This window comes from Nerophis ophidion, linkage group LG13 (genome assembly GCF_033978795.1).
Source record: "Nerophis ophidion isolate RoL-2023_Sa linkage group LG13, RoL_Noph_v1.0, whole genome shotgun sequence".
Classification (NCBI taxonomy): Eukaryota; Metazoa; Chordata; class Actinopteri; order Syngnathiformes; family Syngnathidae; genus Nerophis; species Nerophis ophidion.
This window is the reverse complement of record NC_084623.1, coordinates 5010983-5033723: the sequence shown is the minus strand read 5'-3', so window position 1 is coordinate 5033723 and position 22741 is coordinate 5010983. Positions and strand designations below refer to the sequence as shown.

General features: G+C 44.7%; 1 protein-coding gene across 1 annotated transcript in view; it reads right to left on the bottom strand.

Annotated features, from left to right (window-relative positions):
* Positions 1-22741, bottom strand: part of epha6 (eph receptor A6) — a 354317-nt gene that overhangs the window by 121217 nt on the left and 210359 nt on the right.

The following is a 22741-nucleotide window of genomic DNA, read 5'->3' as shown; positions in this document are numbered from 1 at the left end:
TGGGGAGAGGGAAGTCTGGGTTTCCCTGCTTAGGCTGTTGCCCCCGCGACCCGACCTCGGATAAGCGGAAGAAGATGGATGGAGTAGTAAAATGTGAAAAGGTGTGACTCACATCGAAGCTTTGATTCCTTGTCGCCTTTGACACTGAACCGTGACACGCCCTCGATGAACTCTTTAAAGTCCACTTGTGTTCTTTTCATCATTTATTCTCTACAAAAAAACTTCCGTAAAAGGAAAAAAAATGTACGTCAGAATGACAGACAGAAATACCCATTTTTATATATGTATATATATAGATGTATTTATTAAAGGATAAATTGAGCAAATAGGTTATTCCTGGCAATTTATTTAAGTGTGTATCAAACCTTTGCATTAATCAGTACCCAGGAAGTAGTTCTTGGTTTCAACAAGGTCGGTGACCCCTGACTTATAACATAAGGCTGAGATAACTGGACATTGAGTGGCAACACAATGTTTTCTAGTGGGATTGTTCACAGAATCCAATCCATTCTATCAATCAATCAATCAATGTTTATTTATATAGCCCCAAATCACAAATGTCTCAAAGGGCTGCACAAATCATTACGACTACAACATCCTCGGAAGAACCCACAAAAGGGCAAGGAAAACTCACATCCAGTGGGACGCCAGTGACAATGCTGACTATGAGAAACCTTGGAGAGGACTTCAGATGTGGGCAACCCCCCCACTCTAGGGGACCGAAAGCAATGGATGTGGAGCGGGTCTAACATGATACTGTGAAAGTTCAATCCATAGTGGCTCCAACACAGCCGCGAGAGTTCAGTTCAAAGCGGATCCAAGACAGCAGCGGGAGTCCCGTCCACAGGAAACCATCCCAAGCAGAGGCGGATCAGCAGCGTAGAAATGTCCCCGACCGATACAGGCGAGCGGTCCATCCTGGTATGGGGGTGAATTTGTGCCCAAGGCTTGGGTAACTTACACATTTCTGAAGGTACCATTAATGCTGAAAGGTGCATACAGGTTTTGGGGCAACATATGTTGCCATCCAAGCAACGTTATCATGGACGCCCCTGCTTATTTAAGCAAGACAATGCCAAGCCACGTGTTACAACAGCGTGGGTTTGTATTAAAAGAGTGTGGGTACTAGACGAAAGCCATTTATCAACAACACCCAGAAACGCCGTTGGCTTCGCTGGGCCTGAGCTCATCTAAGATTGACTGATGCAAAGTGGAAAAGTGTTCTGTGGTCTGACGTGTCCACATTTCAAATTGTTTCTGGAAAGGAGCGGGTCTAACACGATACTGTGAAAGTTCAATCCATAGTGGCTCCAACACAGCCGCGAGAGTTCAGTTCAAGCGGATCCAAGACAGCAGCGAGAGTCCCGTCCACAGGAAACCATCTCAAGCGGATCAGCAGCGTAGAGATGTCCCCAACCGATACAGGCGAGCGGTCCATCCTGGTATGGGGGTGAATTTGTGCCCAAGGCTTGGGTAACTTACACATCTCTGAAGGCACCATTAATGCTGAAAGGTACATACAGATTTTGGGGCAACATATGTTGCCATCCAAACAACGTTATCATGGACGCCCCTGCTTATTTAAGCAAGACAATGCCAAGCCACGTGTTACAACAGCGTGGGTTTGTATTAAAAGAGTGTGGGTACTAGACGAAAGCCATTTATCAACAACACCCAGAAACGCCGTTGGCTTCGCTGGGCCTGAGCTCATCTAAGATTGACTGATGCAAAGTGGAAAAGTGTTCTGTGGTCTGACGAGTCCACATTTCAAATTGTTTCTGGAAAGGAGCGGGTCTAACATGATACTGTGAAAGTTCAATCCATAGTGGCTCCAACACAGCCGCGAGAGTTCAGTTCAAAGCGGATCCAAGACAGCAGCGAGAGTCCCGTCCACAGGAAACCATCCCAAGCGGAGGTGGATCGGCAGTGTAGGGATGTCCCCAACCGATACACAGGCGAGCGGTCCATCCTGGTATGGGGGTGAATTTGTGCCCAAGGCTTGGGTAACTTACACATCTCTGAAGGCACCATTAATGCTGAAAGGTACATACAGGTTTTGGGGCAACATATGTTGCCATCCAAACAACGTTATCATGGACGCCCCTGCTTATTTAAGCAAGACAATGCCAAGCCACATGTTACAACAGCGTGGGTTTGTATTAAAAGAGTGTGGGTACTAGACGAAAGCCATTTATCAACAACACCCAGAAACGCCGTTGGCTTCGCTGGGCCTGAGCTCATCTAAGATTGACTGATGCAAAGTGGAAAAGTGTTCTGTGGTCTGACGTGTCCACATTTCAAATTGTTTCTGGAAAGGAGCGGGTCTAACACGATACTGTGAAAGTTCAATCCATAGTGGCTCCAACACAGCCGCGAGAGTTCAGTTCAAGCGGATCCAAGACAGCAGCGAGAGTCCCGTCCACAGGAAACCATCCCAAGCGGAGGTGGATCAGCAGCGTAGAGATGTCCCCAACCGATACAGACGAGCGGTCCATCCTGGTATGGGGGTGAATTTGTGCCCAAGGCTTGGGTAACTTACACATCTCTGAAGGCACCATTAATGCTGAAAGGTACATACAGGTTTTGGGGCAACATATGTTGCCATCCAAACAACGTTATCATGGACGCCCCTGCTTATTTAAGCAAGACAATGCCAAGCCACGTGTTACAACAGCGTGGGTTTGTATTAAAAGAGTGTGGGTACTAGACGAAAGCCATTTATCAACAACACCCAGAAACGCCGTTGGCTTCGCTGGGCCTGAGCTCATCTAAGATTGACTGATGCAAAGTGGAAAAGTGTTCTGTGGTCTGACGTGTCCACATTTCAAATTGTTTCTGGAAAGGAGCGGGTCTAACATGATACTGTGAAAGTTCAATCCATAGTGGCTCCAACACAGCCGCGAGAGTTCAGTTCAAAGCGGATCCAAGACAGCAGCGAGAGTCCCGTCCACAGGAAACCATCCCAAGCGGAGGTGGATCAGCAGCGTAGAGATGTCCCCAACCGATACAGACGAGCGGTCCATCCTGGTATGGGGGTGAATTTGTGCCCAAGGCTTGGGTAACTTACACATCTCTGAAGGCACCATTAATGCTGAAAGGTACATACAGGTTTTGGGGCAACATATGTTGCCATCCAAACAACTTTATCATGGACGCCCCTGCTTATTTAAGCAAGACAATGCCAAGCCACGTGTTACAACAGCGTGGGTTTGTATTAAAAGAGTGTGGGTACTAGACGAAAGCCATTTATCAACAACACCCAGAAACGCCGTTGGCTTCGCTGGGCCTGAGCTCATCTAAGATTGACTGATGCAAAGTGGAAAAGTGTTCTGTGGTCTGACGAGTCCACATTTCAAATTGTTTCTGGAAAGGAGCGCGTCTAACACGATACTGTGAAAGTTCAATCCATAGTGGCTCCAACACAGCCGCGAGAGTTCAGTTCAAAGCGGATCCAAGACAGCAGCGAGAGTCCCGTCCACAGGAAACCATCCCAAGCGGAGGTGGATCGGCAGTATAGAGATGTCCCCAACCGATACACAGGCGAGCGGTCCATCCTGGTATGGGGGTGAATTTGTGCCCAAGGCTTGGGTAACTTACACATCTCTGAAGGCACCATTAATGCTGAAAGGTACATACAGGTTTTGGGCCAACATATGTTGCCATCCAAACAACGTTATCATGGACGCCCCTGCTTATTTAAGCAAGACAATGCCAAGCCACGTGTTACAACAGCGTGGGTTTGTATTAAAAGAGTGTGGTACTAGACGAAAGCCATTTATCAACAACACCCAGAAACGCCGTTGGCTTCGCTGGGCCTGAGCTCATCTAAGATTGACTGATGCAAAGTGGAAAAGTGTTCTTTGGTCTGACGTGTCCACATTTCAAATTGTTTCTGGAAAGGAGCGGGTCTAACACGATACTGTGAAAGTTCAATCCATAGTGGCTCCAACACAGCCGCGAGAGTTCAGTTCAAAGCGGATCCAAGACAGCAGCGGGAGTCCCGTCCACAGGAAATCATCCCAAGCGGAGGCGGATCAGCAGCGTAGAGATGTCCTCAACCGATACAGGCGAGCGGTCCATCCTGGTATGGGGGTGAATTTGTGACCAAGGCTTGGGTAACTTACACATCTCTGAAGGCACCATTAATGCTGAAAGGTGCATACAGGTTTTGGGGCAACATATGTTGCCATCCAAACAACGTTATCATGGACGCCCCTACTTATTTAAGCAAGACAATGCCAAGCCACATGTTACAACAGCGTGGGTTTGTATTAAAAGAGTGTGGGTACTAGACGAAAGCCATTTATCAACAACACCCAGAAACGCCGTTGGCTTCGCTGGGCCTGAGCTCATCTAAGATTGACTGATGCAAAGTGGAAAAGTGTTCTGTGGTCTTGCGTGTCCACATTTCAAATTGTTTCTGGAAAGGAGCGGGTCTAACATGATACTGTGAAAGTTCAATCCATAGTGGCTCCAACACAGCCGCGAGAGTTCAGTTCAAAGCGGATCCAAGACAGCAGCGAGAGTCCCGTCCACAGGAAACCATCCCAAGCGGAGTCGGATCAGCAGCGTAGAGATGTCCTCAACCGATACACAGGTGAGCGGTGCATTCTGCGTCTCACACAAGCATTTGTCATAAAAATGGCATTAATTATAATGATAATAGTAAGGGGGACGAACCCTTTGGAGTAAAACAAAGTGTTGGAACTTCAGTCATCTTTGGATGGTGATGCTTAAAATCCCTGTGGGGAGAAGTTCTCCGTAAGGCTCAGGTGGGCCTGTTCTGCTGTGATAAACAGCCCACAAAGCGCAAATATTACACTGTTCCTTCAACACGTTAATAATCAGTGCTGGACTACCAAGTCCTACCACGAGTTCCCTGACCATGCCAACTTTTCCAAATCCCCCTTCAGGTGAAAGTCACAAAGACTATCTTACAGTCATTTTGATGTCAACAAGCTTCTCAAACATCTTTCCACACGCATTTTACCCAGCGGCCTTTTCATCTACAAAAGATTCTGTGATTGGACTCTCCAGTCGCTGTTCTGATGTGACACCGCAGTCTGGTCCAGATTGGTTTTCATGACACACACAATTACTAAGCTGCCTCCTGTGATTAAAGCCACTCTCATGTTTCCAGGACATCTCCCCTTTTTTTCCCTACGCCTTTTTTTTGACAGTCCGCCTGTCCACCTGCCTTATGAAAGCCTGCTAGCACTTCTGAGAGGCTCGTTTCATGTGCTTTGTTCCCGCACACACATGCTAGGGATTCAAATAGAAACGTACTCCCCCGTGCATTTGCACAAATAGTCTCATGTATTCTTCTTGTCAGCGATGCACAAACAGATGCAGGCCATATAAACGTAGTCCTTGTCAGGTCTAAAGTAGAGGCTTTTACAGTAAGTCCATCCGTCCGTTTTCTACCGCTTATCTCAGCTACAATCGGGTGCAAGGCGGGTACATCCTGGACAAGTCGCCACCTCATCGCAGGGCCGACACAGATAGACAGACAACATTCACACTCACATTTAACACTAGGGACCATTTTGTGTTGTGAAGTGAAGTGAATTATATTTATATAGCGCTTTTCTCTAGTGACTCAAAGCGCTTTACATAGTGAAACCCAATATCTAAGTTACATTTAAACCAGTGTGGGTGGCACTGGGAGCAGGTGGGTAAAGTGTCTTGCCCAAGGACACAACGGCAGTGACTAGGATGGCGGAAGCGGGAATCGAACCTGCAACCCTCAAGTTGCTGGCACGGCCACTCTACCAACCGAGCTATGCCGCCCCTATCAACCTATCCCCAAGTGCATGTCTTTGGAGGTGGGAGGGGCCTATCCCCAGGTGCATGTCTTTGGAAGTGGGAGGGGCCTATCCCCAGGTACATGTCTTTGGAGGTGGGAGGGGCCTATCCCCAGGTGCATGTCTTTGGAGGTGGGAGGAGGAGGAGCCTATCCCCAGGTGCATGTCTTTGGAAGTGGGAGGGGCCTATCCCCAGGTGCATGTCTTTGGAGGTGGGAGGAGCCTATCCCCAGATGCATGTCTTTGGAGGTGGGAGGGGCCTATCCCCAGGTACATGTCTTTGGAGGTGGGAGGGGCCTATCCCCAGGTACATGTCTTTGGAGGTGGGAGGGGCCTATCTCCAGGTGCATGTCTTTGGAGGTGGGAGGGGCTTATCCCCAGGTGCATGTCTTTGGAGGTGGGAGGGGCCTATCCCCAGGTGCATGTCTTTGGAGGTGGGAGGGGCCTATCCCCAGGAGCATGTCTTTGGAAGTGGGAGGGGCCTAACCCCAGGTGCATGTCTTTGGAGGTGGGAGGGAGCCGGAGTAGCCGAAGGGAACCCACGCAGGGGCGACATCCCTAGTTACAACCATAGTTTGTTATTATCAGTAGAAGCATTTAAGTCTCACCTTAAAACTCATCTGTATACTCTAGCCTTTAAATGGACCTCCTTTTTAGACCAGTTGATCTGCTGCTTCTTTTCTTTTTTCTCCTATGTCCCCCCCTCCCTTGTGGAGGGGGTCCGGTCCGATGACCATGGATGAAGTACTGGCTGTCCAGAGTCGAGACCCAGGATGGACCGCTCGCCTGTATCGGTTGGGGACATCTCTACGCTGCTGATCCGCCTCCGCTTGGGATGGTTTCCTGTGGATGGGACTCTCGCTGCTGTCTTGGATCCGCTTGAACTGAACTCTCGCGGCTGTGTTGGAGCCACTATGGATTGAACTTTCACAGTATCATGTTAGACCCGCTCGACATCCATTGCTTTCGGTCCCCTAGAGGGGGGGGGGGAGTTGCCCACATCTGAGGTCCTCTCCAAGGTTTCTCATAGTCAGCATTGTCACTGGCGTCCCACTGGATGTGAATTCTCCCTGCCCACTGGGTGTGAGTTTTCCTTGCCCTTTTGTGGGTTCTTCCGAGGATGTTGTAGTCGTAATGATTTGTGCAGTCCTTTGAGACATTTGTGATTTGGGGCTATATAAATAAACATTGATTGATTGATTGATTGATAATTAATAAAGGCAGTTATCTTCAAAGTTGGGCTCTCCTGGGATATCCATTTCCTAGAGATGGTCTTTTTGCAAGCCACCAGCAGGATATTCATTAAATATTTATCTTTCTTCAGCTAATTGATACACTGTCACATGTGCACAGGTGCGGCACTTCTTCTTCACCTCTTTTCCTGGTCAGGTCATTTACTTCCTTTTCATCCTGCCACCCCTTCTCTTCTTACTCGCATCTCCACTCAATCATCTTCCCATTCTCCGTCCCTCGTTGGATATTCCTCCTTTTTTCGCCCCGGCCTCTGTCTCTCCTCGCATCCTTTCCCATTTATTCCTCTAAAGCAGGGGTGCCCATTACGTCGATGGCGAGCTACCAGTCGACCGCGGGGGGTGTGTCAGTCGATCTCCAAAAAAATAGACCTAAAAATGAGTGATCATCAATCTTCACCAAGACGTCACTTAAATGACATTCACGGTACCGGAGGGTCTTGTGAGATGACGCTGGCTGCTGCAAGATCATTATTATGAAAATATGACCGAGAGGAAGGCCAGAAATACTTTTTATTTCAACAGACTCTCGCGCCGTACCTTCCGTCAAAACTCTAAAGGCCGACTGCACATTTCCTATCTTCACAATAAAAGCCCTGCTTCATGCTGCCTGCGCTAACTAAATACAGAGTCTCGGAAAACTGGCGTGCACAAGCGATCCCTCAGAAAGCTGGCGTGCACATCACTTGTGCACGCCAGCTTTCCCAGACTCTTATTTTGTTAGCGCAGGCAGCATGAAGCAGGGCTTTTATTGTGAAGATAGGAAATGTGCAGTCGGCCTTTAGAGTTTTGACGGAAGGGACGGCGCGAAAGTCTGTTGAAATAAAAAGTGTTTTTCGCCTTCCTCCCTGTCATTTTTTCATAATAATGAACTGGCAGCAGCCAGCGTCATCTCACAAGACCCTCGGGTGCCGTGAATGTCAATCAAGCAAGCTACGGAATTTGCCGCCAATGTTTTTCTTGTAAAGTGTATGGAAGCTGGATGAATTAGATGCCAAAAACCAACCACTTTCATGTGGTATTGTACAGAAAGGACAACTTTTTTTCTCCTCCATTTGAAAATGTGGGCGTTATCATCATTACTGTCTGATTCCAATCAATGCAAGTCATCAGAATCAGGTAATACACCAACTTATATTCTTGTCTTTTTGAAAGAAAGACATCTATATGTGTTACACATGCTTGTATTATCATTAAACACATTTAACTTGTTTACAAAAATGTCTCTTTCATAAATAAATAAATAGAAATGATATATATAAATGAGGTAGATCCCCTCGAGTTGGTCAATTGAAAAGTAGCTCGCCTGCAGAAAGTGTGTGGCCACCCCTGATCTAAAGTGTTGACTAACTAATTGTTGGTCGTATGCAAAAGTTGCTTTTGCGGGCACATTAACCGGCTAATACGGGCAGAGTGGTGATCAATTCACTTTCTCTCCCCGCCGGTCTGGGTCCATGCAAAGTATCCTGTCATAGAGAGTGATGCGCGTGCATATATAGATATATGAACCACAGAATATAGAAAAGGTTATTCCCGACAGGAAATTATCACAGGCCATATAGTCTCTGATGCAAATGGTGAGTACCCAAAAAAAATGGCTTTGGAATGTGTGTATATTTGCAAAGAAGGCATAACAAAACGAATATGGTAAACCCACCGACTTAAAGCATTTACCGAAAAAGGGCCATCTGCATTTTAATAACCAGGACTAATTTATCTTTGGCTGCAGTGCGTTAATGTCGGGGTCTTGGTCCTCCCCGCAACACCCGGGAATTCACACGCCGGCTTTTTTTTTTTTTTTTCTGCTGATGGCAACTGTATGCTAATGCTGTTTTCTCTTCACCTTTCCAAATAACCCATTATAGTGTTTTACGCGTCTTGGGAAGCATATTCACAAACCTATTAGAAGGATGTATATACAGTTACAAAAAAAATTAAAAAATGGTCACAACATTTTAATTAGAAAAAGGTGCATGTTTATTTATGAGATGGGTCAATTTCCGGATATTAGACACTCTCCCAATCCTTTTGGAGACGCTGCGATTTTTCATTAAAAGGTCTTCAGGTATGGCGGGGTTGTGTATCCTACTTTTAATCAGAGCTCACGCAATACAACACCAGTGCCTCCATGGAAATGCCCCCCTCTACCTCAAAGAACTGCTCACCGCTAAATCCTCCACACAACACCGCCGCTCCGAACTATGGGAGACTGGGATTTCTGCTTCGTCGCTCCCAGTTTGTGGAACGATCTCCCTGACCACCTGAGGGTACCACAGACTGTAAATGCTTTTAAAAAAGGCTTAAAAACCTTTCTTTTTGATAAAGCCTTTTTTTTAAAAATATATTTATGCGTGCTAGTTTTAGTTTTTATTTTAATTTATTTTTATTATTATCTTTTTACTTATTTTTTTTTAATAGACTGTAGCACTTTGAGGTTGTTTGCTCAATGTAAAGTGTTTTTTACAAATAAAATCTACAAACCCTGTTTCCATATGAGTTAGGAAATTGTGTTAGATGTAAATATAAACAGAATACAATGATTTGCAAATCATTTTCAACCCATATTCAATTGAATGTACTACAAAGACAAGATATTTGATGTTCAAACTCATAAACTTTTTTTTTGTTGCAAATAATAATTAACTTAGAATTTCATGGCTGCAACACATGCCAAAGTAGTTGGGAAAGGGCATGTTCACCACTGTGTTACATCACCTCTTCTTTTAACAACACTCAATAAATGTTTGGGAACCGAGGAAACTAATTGTTGAAGCTTTGAAAGTGGAATTCTTTCCCATTCTTGTTTTATGTAGAGCTTCAGTCGTTCAACAGTCCGGGGTCTTCGTTGTCGTATTTTACGCTTCATAATGCGCCACACATTTTCCATGGGAGACAGGTCTGGACTGTAGGCGGGCCAGGAAAGTACCTGCACTCTTTTACTATGAAGCCACGCTGTTGTAACACGTGTCTTGGCATTGTCTTGCTGAAATAAGCAGGGGCGTCCATGATAACGTTGCTTGGATGGCAGCATATGTTGCTCCAAAAGCTGTATGTACATTTCAGCATTAATGGTGCCTTCACAGATGTGTAAGTTACCCATGCCTTGGCCACTAATACACCCCCATACCATCACACATGCTGGCCTATAAGGTGGAGGACACATCTACAGTTTCCAAAACAATTTGAAATGTGGACCCGTCAGACCACACAACACTTTTACATTTTGCATCAGTCCATCATAGATGAGCTCGGGCCCGGTAAAGCCGACTGCATTTATGGGTGTTGTTGATAAATGGCTTTGGCATTGAATAGTAGAGTTTTAACTTGCGCTTAAACATGTAGCGACCAACTGTAGTTACTGACAGTGTTTTTTTTAAATGGTCCTGAGCCCATGTGGTGATATCCTTTACACACCGGTGTCGCTTTTTGATGCGGTACCGCCTGAGGGACCCAAGGTCCGTAATATCATGGCTTACGTGCAGTGATTTCTCCAGATTCTCTGAACCTTTTGATGATATTACGGAGCGTAGATGGTGAAATCCCTAAATTCCTTTCAACAGCTGGTTGAGAAATGTTGTTCTTAAACAATTTGCTCAGGCATTTGTCGCTTTTTGATGTAGTAGCGCCTGAGGGATTGAATGTCACGGGCATTCAATGTTGGTATTCGGCCTTGCCGCTTACGTGCAATGATTTCCCCAGATTCTCTGAACCTTTTGATGATATTACGGAGCGTAGATGGTGAAATCCCTAAATTCCTTGCAATAACTGGTTGAGAAATGTTGTTCCTAAACTGTTGGACAATTTGCTCACGCATTTTGTTGACAAAGTGGTGACCCTCGCCCCGTCCTTGTTTGTGAACGACTGAGCATTTCATGGAAGCTGCTTTTATACCCAATCATCAATCAATCAATCAATGTTTACTTATATAGCCCTAAATCACTAGTGTCTCAAAGGGCTGCACAAACCACTATGACATCCTCGGTAGGCCCACATAAGGGCAAGGAAAACTCACACCCAGTGGCACGTCGGTGACAATGATGACTATGAGAACCTTGGAGAGGAGGAAAGCAATGGATGTCGAGCGGGTCTAACATGATACCGTGAAAGTTCAATCCATAATGGATCCAACACAGTCGCGAGAGTCCAGTCCAAAGCGGATCCAAGACAGCAGCGAGAGACCCGTTCACAGCGGAGCCAGCAGGAAACCATCCCAAGCGGAGGCGGATCAGCAGCGCAGAGATGTCCCCAGCCGAATCACGGTACCCACCTGTTCCCAATAAGCCTGTTCACTTGTGGGATGTTCCAAATAAGTGTTTGATGAGCATTCCTCAACTTTTTTCAGTCTTTTTTGCCACTTGTGCCAGCTTTTTTCAAACACGTATCAGGCATCATATTTCAAATGAGCTCATATTTGCAAAAAGTAACAAAGATATTCAGTTTGAATGTTAAGTATCTTGTCTTTGCAGTCTATTCAATTGAATATAAGTTGAAAAGGATTTGCAAATCTTTGTATTCTGGTTTTATTTACCATTTACACAACGTGACAACTTCACTAGTTTTGTCATAGATCGCTCGGTTTGACTTCGAACCAAAAATGTTGGTCAAATGACACAAAACAACGTCTCCAGCGCCCTAAAGCACTTTCAAACTCTGCAGGTGAGTATATTATATCGGCGCTGTCTTCAGCTCAGGGACCCGCCGCCGTGTGTCTCGCCATCGGACTTGGGGACTCTTAATGAAATAAAAAGGCGAGGTGTGACATTGTGTTTACCTGCAAATACCGTCGAGCCGTCCCTGGGCACGGGCGGAATAATACATTTAATGTGTTGTGGCTCTATGAGAAAATGTGTTTTTCCCCCCCGAAAACTCCCCGAACAACAGAGGAGCGGGGGAGGGGGGGCTGGAGAACAAAGACGAGAGGAGAAAAAAAAATGAAAAATGTACACGGGAGAAGAAAGGGAGGAGGGAGAACATTAAATAAAAACGTGTTCGCAAATTGCAAATTAAGAGTGTGTACAATCTCCCGCCACATAACATGTCTCACAGGGAAACATGCTCCTTAAACCATGGAAGGAAATACTCATTATTTACTGCAAGAGATTTAAAGGCCTACTGAAAGCCACTACTAGCCACCACGCAGTCTGATAGTTTATATATCAATGATGAAATATTAACATTGCAACACATGCCAATACGGCCGAGTTAATTTACTAAATTGCAATTTAAAATTTCGCGCCTAAGAGTCCTGCTGAAACGTCGCGGTATGATGACACGTGTGCGTGACGTCACGCATTGTAGAGGACATTTTGTTCCAGCATCGTTCCCAGCTATAAGTCGTCTCTTTTCATCGCATAATTCCACAGTATTCTGGACATCTGTGTTGCTGAATCTTTTGCAATTTGTTCTATTAATAATGGAGACATCAAAGAAGAAAGCTGTAGGTGGCCTTTAGCAACACAAACACAGCCGGTGTTTCCCTGTTTACATTCCCGAAAGATGACGGTGAAGCTTTACTTTGGAACAGAGATGTCAAGCGAACATGGTTCCCTACCACATGTCAACCGGCAGGTTTCGGTGAGAAAATGGTGGTAATAACTCGGCTCTTACCGCGGACATGAGCGGAGAGCTTGCAACATTCCTCCTGCGCCTGTCAAAGAGGCAGCCTAGGACTCTCTTGCCTCCTCCCACCGGCCGCCCCCGACTGTCAAATGCTTCCACCGTGGAGGAAGGAAAAAAAATTAAAAATCTCAGCCCGGCCCCACCGGCCGCCTTCGCCTCGTCGAGAAACGTGGCTTCCCTCGGAGACACTGGCGGTCACCACACCCCTCCGGCTTTTTCCCCCCTGCTGTGCCAAAATTCCATCGCAGTATGATGACACGTGCGCGTGACGTCACGCATTGTAGAGGACATTTTGTTCCAGCACCGTTCCCAGCTATAAGTCGTCTGTTTTCATCGCATAATTCCACACTTTTCTGGACATCTGTGTTGCTGAATCTTTTGCAATTTGTTCTATTAATAATGGAGACGTCAAAGAAGAAAGCTGTAGGTGGGAAACGGTGTATTGCGGCCACCTTTAGCAACACAAACACAGCCGGTCTTTCCCTGTTTACATTCCCGAAAGATGACGGTGAAGCTTTACTTTGGAACAGAGATGTCAAGCGAACATGGCGAACATGGTTCCCTACCACATGTCAACCGGCAGGTTTCGGTGAGAAAATGGTGGTAATAACTCGGCTCTTACCGCGGACATGAGCGGAGAGCTTGCGTCATTCCTCCTCAAATGCTTCCACCGTGGAGGAAGGAAAAAAAATTAAAAATCTCAGCCCGGCCCCACCGGCCGCCTTTGCCTCGTCGAGAAACGTGGCTTCCCTCAGAGACACTGGTGGTCACCACACCCCTCCGGCTTTTTTCCCCCCTGCTGTGCCAAATTCCGTTGACACTAGTGCCAGGTTTACGCCACTTTCTTGCCGCACACTATTGCTATTGGATTGGACCACACACACAAAGTACAGTGTTTTATGCAGCCATCATTTCGAAAGATCGTGTTTCGAAGAGGGTCCCTTGCGAAGGGCAGAGATGGGCATTGCCACCACCCGTCGACTGGTGCTGAAGAAAGGTGTGGGGCCGACCTTCAGGTTGTACATGTAAGACCATATAATCTCACTAAAAGACTAGTAACACAATAAGCAGATGTGAATTGTGAAGTGAATTGTATTTATATAGCGCTTTTCTCTAGTGACTCAACGCGCTTTACATAGTGAAACCCAATATCTAAGTTACATTTAAACCAGTGTGGGTGGCACTGGGAGCAGGTGGGTAAAGTGTCTTGCCCAAGGACACAACGGCAGTGACTCGAATGGCGGAAGCGGGAACCGAACCTGCAACCCTCAAGTTGCTGGCACGGCCGCTCTACCAACCGAGCTATGCCGCCCGCATAGCAGTTGCTCTCCCAGTCATACTTGCCAACCCTCCCGATTTTCCCGGGAGACTCCCAAATTTCAGAGACCCTCCCGGGGCAAACATTCTCCCAATTTCCACCCAGACAACAATAAAAAGGGGCCCAATCACATATCTGCGGCTACTCACACACATAAGTGAATGCAACGCATACTTGGTCAACAGCCATACAGGTCACACTGAGGGTGGCCGTATAAACAACTTTAACACTGTTACAAATATGCGCCACACTGTGAACCCACACCAAACAAGAATGACAAACACAACAGAACAAATACCCAGAATCCCTTGCAGCACTAAATCTTCCGGGACGCTACAATATACACCCCCCGCTACCCTCACCCCCCCCCCCACCTCAACCTCCTCATGCTCTCTCAAGGAGAGCATGTCCCAAATTCCAAGCTGCTGTTTTGAGGCATGTTAAAAAAAAAATTGGCAGTGCCATGTTGGAATTTCTTTCAAAAACTTGAGTTAAAATATTTTGGAAAACCTTGTTGTATTGTTTATTGCATCCAGCGGGGCATCATAACAAAATTAGCCATAATGTGTTAATTCCACGACTGTATATATTGGTATCGGTTGATACCGATATATACAGATAAGGGATTTTCCAGAATTATCCTAGTAAATGTGTCTAATAACATCTGAATCGCTCCCACTGTATATATATGTATATATATATATGTCCCACTCTCCCTTGTGGAGGGGGTCCGGTCCGATCCGGTGGCCATGTACTGCTTGCCTGTGTATCGGCTGGGGACATCTCTGCGCTGCTGATCCGCCTCCGCTTGGGATGGTTTCCTGCTGGCTCCGCTGTGAACGGGACTCTCGCTGCTGTGTTGGATCCGCTTTGGACTGGACTCTCGCGACTGTGTTGGATCCATTATGGATTGAACTTTCACAGTATCATGTTAGACCCGCTCGACATACATTGCTTTCCTCCTCTCCAAGGTTCTCATAGTCATCATTGTCACCGACGTCCCACTGGGTGTGAGTTTTCCTTGCCCTTATGTGGGCTTACCGAGGATGTCGTGGTGGTTTGTGCAGCCCTTTGAGACACTAGTGATTTAGGGCTATATAAGTAAACATTGATTGATTGATTGATGGATATATATTTTTTTCTAGTCCTTCACTCTCACTTTCCTCATCCACAAATCTTTCATCCTCGCTCAAATTAATGGGGAAATCGTCGCTTTCTCGGTCCGAATCGCTCTCGCTGCTGGTGGCCATGATTGTAAACAATGTTCAGATGTGAGGAGCTCCACAACCCGTGACATCACGCGCACATCGTCTGCTACTTCCGGTAAAGGCAAGGCTTTTTTATAAGCGACCAAAAGTTGCAAACTTTATCGTGGATGTTCTCTACTAAATCCTTTCAGCAAAAATATGGCAATATAGCGAAATGATCAAATATGACACATAGAATGGACCTGTTTAAATAAGAAAATCTCATTTCAGTAGTCCTTTAAACAAGTTGAAAAACTTATTGGGGTGTTACCATTTAGTGGTCAATTGTATGGAATATGTACTGTACTGTGCAAACTACTAATAAAAGTTTCAATCAATCAAAACAATCCACGATATGATTGCATATGGACTATTTCCTGCCATTAAACTCCGCGTCAGCACGCTCCAACAGACTAAAAAGGCAGAGACCAGATCTCGGGAGGACAGAAACAAACTCATCGGCGTGGAACCGGAGGCGAAACTAAAGGCGGACAGTCACCTTGAGGGAGGCCAAGCGACCAATCAAACGTCTTACGGCGGCCATATCCCCATTAAAAGCTAATGAGGTGTTTCCTGGATCAGGCTGCGTGTAATCCATCAAAGCTGGCTGCGAAGATTAATGTCCGACTTACTAACAAACATACCGGACTGGAAACATGACCTCCCGGGTTCAGACCCGACCGTGGACAAAACCGCCAGTCAGCGATGTCTTTGGCTACGTAAATTGTGCCGCTCCTCGGGCGATAGAGCCGTCTCTTCCCTTCCTAAGGACGGCCATATGCTGGCAGTCTTACGCTAAACAATAACATATCGGGTAGGTAATCACCATATGTAATCCCGATTAATCAAATGTGGGTAATTAAATCTTGTAAGGCCGTGGACGCAGACTTCAGGTTCTGTAATTGGACATCTGTTCTCGCGTCTTCTTACGATTCTTACGGACACACGACCTGGGAGAACATGCCAACACGCAGTTACACACTACATGGAACTAAGCTACGTAGCTTAGGTACATTTTCCAGTAGCTTAGCTACTTGTTTAACGAGTAGCTTTTCCCGTAGATTAGCGGATTTTAGACCCATGAAGCTAGGTATCCATCCATCCATCCATCTTCTTCCGCTTATCCGAGGTCGGGTCGCGGGGGCAGCAGCCTAAGCAGGGAAACCCGGACTTCCCTCTCCCCAGCCACTTCGTCTAGCTCTTCCCGGGGGATCCCGAGGCGTTCCCAGGCCAGCCGGGAGACATAGTCTTCCCAACGTGTCCTGGGTCTTCCCCGTGGCCTCCTACCGGTTGGACGTGCCCTAAACAGGTGTTTCGGGTGGCATCCTGACCAGATGCCCGAACCACCTCATCTGGCTCCTCTCCATGTGGAGGAGCAGCGGCTTTACTTTGAGTTCCTCCCGGATGGCAGAGCTTCTCACCCTATCTCTAAGGGAGAAACCCAAACCCATTTTGGCCGCTTGTACCCGTGATCTTATCCTTCCGGTCATGACCCAAAGCTCATGACCATAGGTAAGGATGGGAAAGTAGATCGACCGGTAAATTGAGAGCTTTGCCTTCCGGCTCAGCTCCTTCTTCACCACAACGGATCGGTACAACGTCCGCATTACTGAAGACGCCGCACCGATCCGCCTGTCGATCTCACGATCCACTCTTCCCTCACTCGTGAACAAGACTCCTAGGTACTTGAACTCCTCCAGTTGGGGCAGGGTCTCCTCCCCAACCCGGAGATGGCATTCCACCCTTTTCCGGGCGAGAACCATGGACTCGGACTTGGAGGTGCTGATTCTCATTCCGGTCGCTTCACACTCGGCTGCGAACCGATCCAGTGAGAGCTGAAGATCCCGGTCAGATGAAGCCATCAGGACCACATCATCTGCAAAGAGCAGAGACCTAATCCTGCGGTCACCAAACCGGAACCCCTCAACGCCTTGACTGCGCTTAGAAATTCTGTCCATAAAAGTTATGAACAGAATGGGTGACAAAGGACAGCCTTGGCGGAGTCCAACCCTCATTGGAAACGAGTCCGACTTACTGCCAGCAATGCGGACCAAGCTCTGGCACTGATCATACAGGGAGCGGACCGCCACAATAAGACAGTCCCATACCCCATACTCTATGAGCACTCCCCAGAGGACTTCCCGAGGGACACGGTCCAATGCCTTCTCCAAGTCCACAAAGCACATGTAGACTGGTTGGACAAACTCCCATGCACCCTCAAGAACCCTGCGGAGAGTATAGAGCTGGTCCACAGTTCCACAACCAGGACGAAAACCACACTGTTCTTCCTGAATCCGAGGTTCGACTATCCGGCGTAGCCTCCTCTCCAGTACACCTGAATAAACCTGAGGCTGAAGCTAGGTAGTGTAACCTATTTTTATGGTTTGCCTCTTTGTTATGTTTACTTCCTGTTATACAGTATATGCCTTGAGCTCTTATTTTGAAGGGAGATAGAACGGAAATGATGTCATCTTAGAGTGGAGCGGGAGTTTTGAAAGGAACGAAAATAAAGTGGTCCTCGTGTGAAACTGGAGCCTCCGTGTTTGTTATTTCGTAGTGTGATACAGTTTAGGCGACTTATATAAACCCTGGGTTACATTGGTGGCAGCGCTGGGATAAAAGTCCCGCGAAAGAAAGACATCTAATTACTGTAAAGTCCGGAGAGTCAGCTAGCTTCATCTCAGTTAGCCGCAGCTAGCAACGGTGAAGCTTCGTCTGGTCAGAAAATACACAGACTTCTTTCATCTGGCTGCGATCTTCTGATGTATGTGGAATAAAAACGAGGACCACTTTATTTTCGTTCCTTTCAAAACTTCCGCTCCACTCTAAGATGACATCATTTCCGTTCTGTCTCCCTTCAAAATAAGAGCTCGAGGCATATACTGTATAACAGGAACTAAACATAAAGAGGCAAACCATAAAAATAGGTTACAGTAGCTTAGGCACATTTTCCAGGTACTTAGCTAGTTGTTTAACGAGTAACTTTTCCCGTAGCTTAGCGGATTTTAAGACCCATGTAGCTAGGTAGCTTACATCAAAGCTACTAGCTACAAAGACAGAAAATGGACAACTAAAGGTAGTTGTAGCAAGATTGACAGAAAGTTAGCAATGAATAGCGTTAGCTAGCAAGCCATATAGTTAGCGTCAGCTATATAGATAGTTAGCAATAGATAGCGTTAGCTAAATAGCTAGAGGGCTGGCTCAGGGTGGAGGACAGAGTAAAACAACTTGCACTGAGCCTAGTCTATAAAATCCGCTACACCTCCTTGATACCGAAGTACATGTCAAACTACTTCCTTAATGTAAATGACCGCCATAACCACAACACCAGGGGGAGCTCCACAAACCACGTTAAACCCAGATTCCGATCTAATTGCATCTGTTGATGCAATTATTGATGACTGAAGTACTGATATCAACCAAAGCTCCTCATCCCACCCCCCGGATTGTAAATAATGTAAATAATTCAATGTATATACTATGATGATTAACTTGTGTGATGACTGTATTATGTTGATAGTCTATATTTGTACCATGAATTGATTAACGTGGACCCCGACTCAAACAAGTTGAAAAACTTATTGGGGTGTTACCATTTAGTGGTCAATTGTACGGAATATGTACTGTACTGTGCAATCTACTAATAAAAGTATAAATCAATCAATCAATCAAAGATAGTTAGCGATATAAAATGTTAGCGAGATTGCTGTATAGTTAGTAATAAATAGCGTGAGCTAAATAGATAGTTAGCTATAGATAACGTTGGCTAGATGGATAGTTAGCAAAATATAGCGTTAGTTAAAAAGCTACATAGTTAGCAATAATTATGTAACGACCAGGTGGCATCTTGATGCGGGTTTCGTTCTCCCAGGGATGCGGACGGGCTTCGGACACAACGTGCGGGTAGGAAAAATTATTTATTTAAAATATAAACCCGACTGAGACAAAACCAAAGGAGCTAGCATGGGAGCTAGAAAAACAAAAGGCGCTTAGAATGGGATATAGCATAAACAAAAGGACCTAGAGTGGAAGCTAGCCGGTCAAGTCGTTACTTGTTGCGTGAAAAATAAATTAATTACGAAGCCAGGCAGACTGACAAGAGAAGGCAGGCTTAAATAATGACAGTGGTTGCCAAAACACAGGTGTGCGACTGGAACAAGCGGCAGGTGAAAATAATACGTTACTACGGTGACGAAACTAACTCACAGGTGCACAAACAATAACAAAAGGAGTCCAAAACACAAACAGATTCAACAATCTAAATCATAATATTATCCAGGCAGAGGATCATATGAAGTTAGTAGCAATAGTAGCTAGATAGTTAGCGATGGATAGCGTTAGCTAAGTAGTTAGCGACTGTTATGTAATTGTTTTAAATAACACATTGTTGGATGTCTTCTAGAACTGTCTTTTTAATAACGATAACATATTACAAGCGCTTCTTCAAACATTCGTGCGAGCGAGGTGTGTTTTCCTCTTAAGAGTCCTACTCCACACATACTATATTTGGTTCCTAGTCATTTGTACACTATTACTACCACCATGCGGTTAAACACTATTATTACAGCGACAACTAACGTTAGCTAAATAGCTAGATAGTTAGTGATACATATTGTTAGCGAGATAGCTATATAGTTCGTAATAAAATAGCGTATGCTTGATAGATAGTCAGCAATAGATAACGTTAGCTGGATAGATAGCTAAATAGTTAGCTAGATAGTTAGCAATAGTTAATAGCAATACATAGCATTAGCAAATTACCTAAATATTTAGCAATAGATAGCTTTAGCTAGATAGCTGGGTAGGTAACAATAGATAGCATTAGCTAAATAGCTAGATAGTTAGCGATATATAGTGTTAGCAAGATAGCTAGCTAGTTGGCGATAAATAGCGTTAGCTAAATAGTAGCGCTAGATAGCATTAGCTAGATAGTAGTGTAGCCGAGTGTCCCAGGTTCGCATATTCTGTGTACTCATATAATAAAATAATAAAGTAGAGTCATGAGAGCAGGTCCGGTCTCCACCACTTCTTTAATTTTCTCTCCTTTACACAGTCTCTTCATACCTTCTTCGACAACCCACCTTTATATAGATCTCTTATGTCACAGCCCTACGGCAACTCTGGAGGGACAAAACTCCTCCTTACTAATCATTCTCTGGTAACTTGGGACACCCTGAACTGTTTGTTACAATAGTAGCACTAGATGGATGGATAAATAGATAGATAGCGTCAGCTAAATAGCTAGATAGTTGGCGAAAGATAGCTAGATAGGTAGCAATAGCTAGCACTGGCTAGATAGTTAGCAATTGATCGCGTTAGCTAGATAGTTAGCGGCACATACCGTTAGCTAGTTAACTAGCTAGTTAGCGGTATATAGCATTGACCAGATAGCTAGATAGTTAGCGATAGAAAGCATTAGCAAGATAGTTAGCAATAGATGGTGTTGGCTAGATATCTAGATAGTAAACGATATATGGCGGTCACTTGATAGCTAGTGATAGAAAGCGTTAGCTAGATAGTTAGCAATAGATGGCATTTGCTACTTAGCTAGTTAGCAATAGATAGCGTTAACTATGTAGCTAGATAGATAGCAATAGAAAGCATTTGCTGGACAGTTAGCAATAGATGGCATTTGCTAGATAGCTAGTTAGTTAACAATATATAGTGTTAACTAGATAGCTAGATAGTTAGTGATGGATGGCGTTAGATAGATAGCAAGATAGTTAGCAATGGATAGCGTTACCTGGATTGTTAGATAGTTAGTGATAGATAGCGTTAGATAGATAGCACGATAGTTAGCGATGGATAGCGTTACTTAGATTGTTTGATAGCGTTAGCTTGATGGTTAGATAGTTGGCAATAGATAACGTTAGCTAGATAGTTAGTGATACACAGCATTAGCTAGTCAACTAGATAGTTAGCGGTACATAGCGTTGACCAGATAGCTAGATAGTTAGCGATAGAAAGAATTAGCAAGATAGTTAGCAATAGATGGTGTTGGCTAAATAACTAGATAGTAAACGATATATGGCGGTAACTAGATAGCTAGCGCTAGAAAGCATTAGCTAGATAGTTAGCGGTATATACACTTAGATAGATAGCGATAGAAAGCATTTGCTGGATAGTTAGCAATAGATGGCATTTGCTAGATAGCTAGTTAGTTAACTATATATAGTGTTAACTAGATAGCTAGATAGTTAGTGATAGATGGCGTTAGATAGATAGCAAGATAGTTAGCAATGGATAGCGTTACCTAGATTGTTTGATAGTTAGCGATAGATAGTGTTAGCTTAATAGTTAGATAGTTGGCAATAAATAATGTTAGCTAGATAGTTAGCGATACACAGCATTAGCTAGTCAACTAGATAGTTAGCGGTTCATAGCGTTGACCAGATAGCTAGATAGTTAGCGATAGAAAGAATTAGCAAGTTAGTTAGCAATAGATGGTGTTGGCTAAATAACTAGATAGTAAACGATATATGGCTGTAACTAGATAGCTAGCGCTAGAAAGCGTTAGCTAGATAGTTAGCGGTATATACACTTAGATAAATAGCGATAGAAAGCATTTGCTGGATAGTTAGCAATAGATGGCATTTGCCAGATATATAGTTAGTTAACTATATATAGTGTTAACTAGATAGCTAGATAGTTACCGATGGATGGCGTTAGATAGATAGCAAGATAGTTAGCAATGGATAGCGTTCCCTAGATTGTTAGATAGTTAGCGATAGATAGCGTTAGATAGATAGCAAGATAGTTAGCAATGGATAGTGTTACCTAGATTGTTTGATAGCGTTAGCTTGATGGTTAGATAGTTGGCAATAGATAACGTTAGCTAGATAGTTAGTGATACACAGCATTAGCTAGTCAACTAGATAGTTAGCGGTACATAGCGTTGACCAGATAGCTAGATAGTTAGCGATAGAAAGAATTAGCAAGATAGTTAGCAATAGATGGTGTTGGCTAAATAACTAGATAGTAAACGATATATGGCGGTAACTAGATAGCTAGCGCTAGAAAGCATTAGCTAGATAGTTAGCGGTATATACACTTAGATAGATAGCGATAGAAAGCATTTGCTGGATAGTTAGCAATAGATGGCATTTGCTAGATAGCTAGTTAGTTAACTATATATAGTGTTAACTAGATAGCTAGATAGTTAGTGATAGATGGCGTTAGATAGATAGCAAGATAGTTAGCAATGGATAGCGTTACCTAGATTGTTTGATAGTTAGCGATAGATAGTGTTAGCTTAATAGTTAGATAGTTGGCAATAGATAATGTTAGCTAGATAGTTAGCGATACACAGCATTAGCTAGTCAACTAGATAGTTAGCGGTTCATAGCGTTGACCAGATAGCTAGATAGTTAGCGATAGAAAGAATTAGCAAGTTAGTTAGCAATAGATGGTGTTGGCTAAATAACTAGATAGTAAACGATATATGGCTGTAACTAGATAGCTAGCGCTAGAAAGCGTTAGCTAGATAGTTAGCGGTATATACAC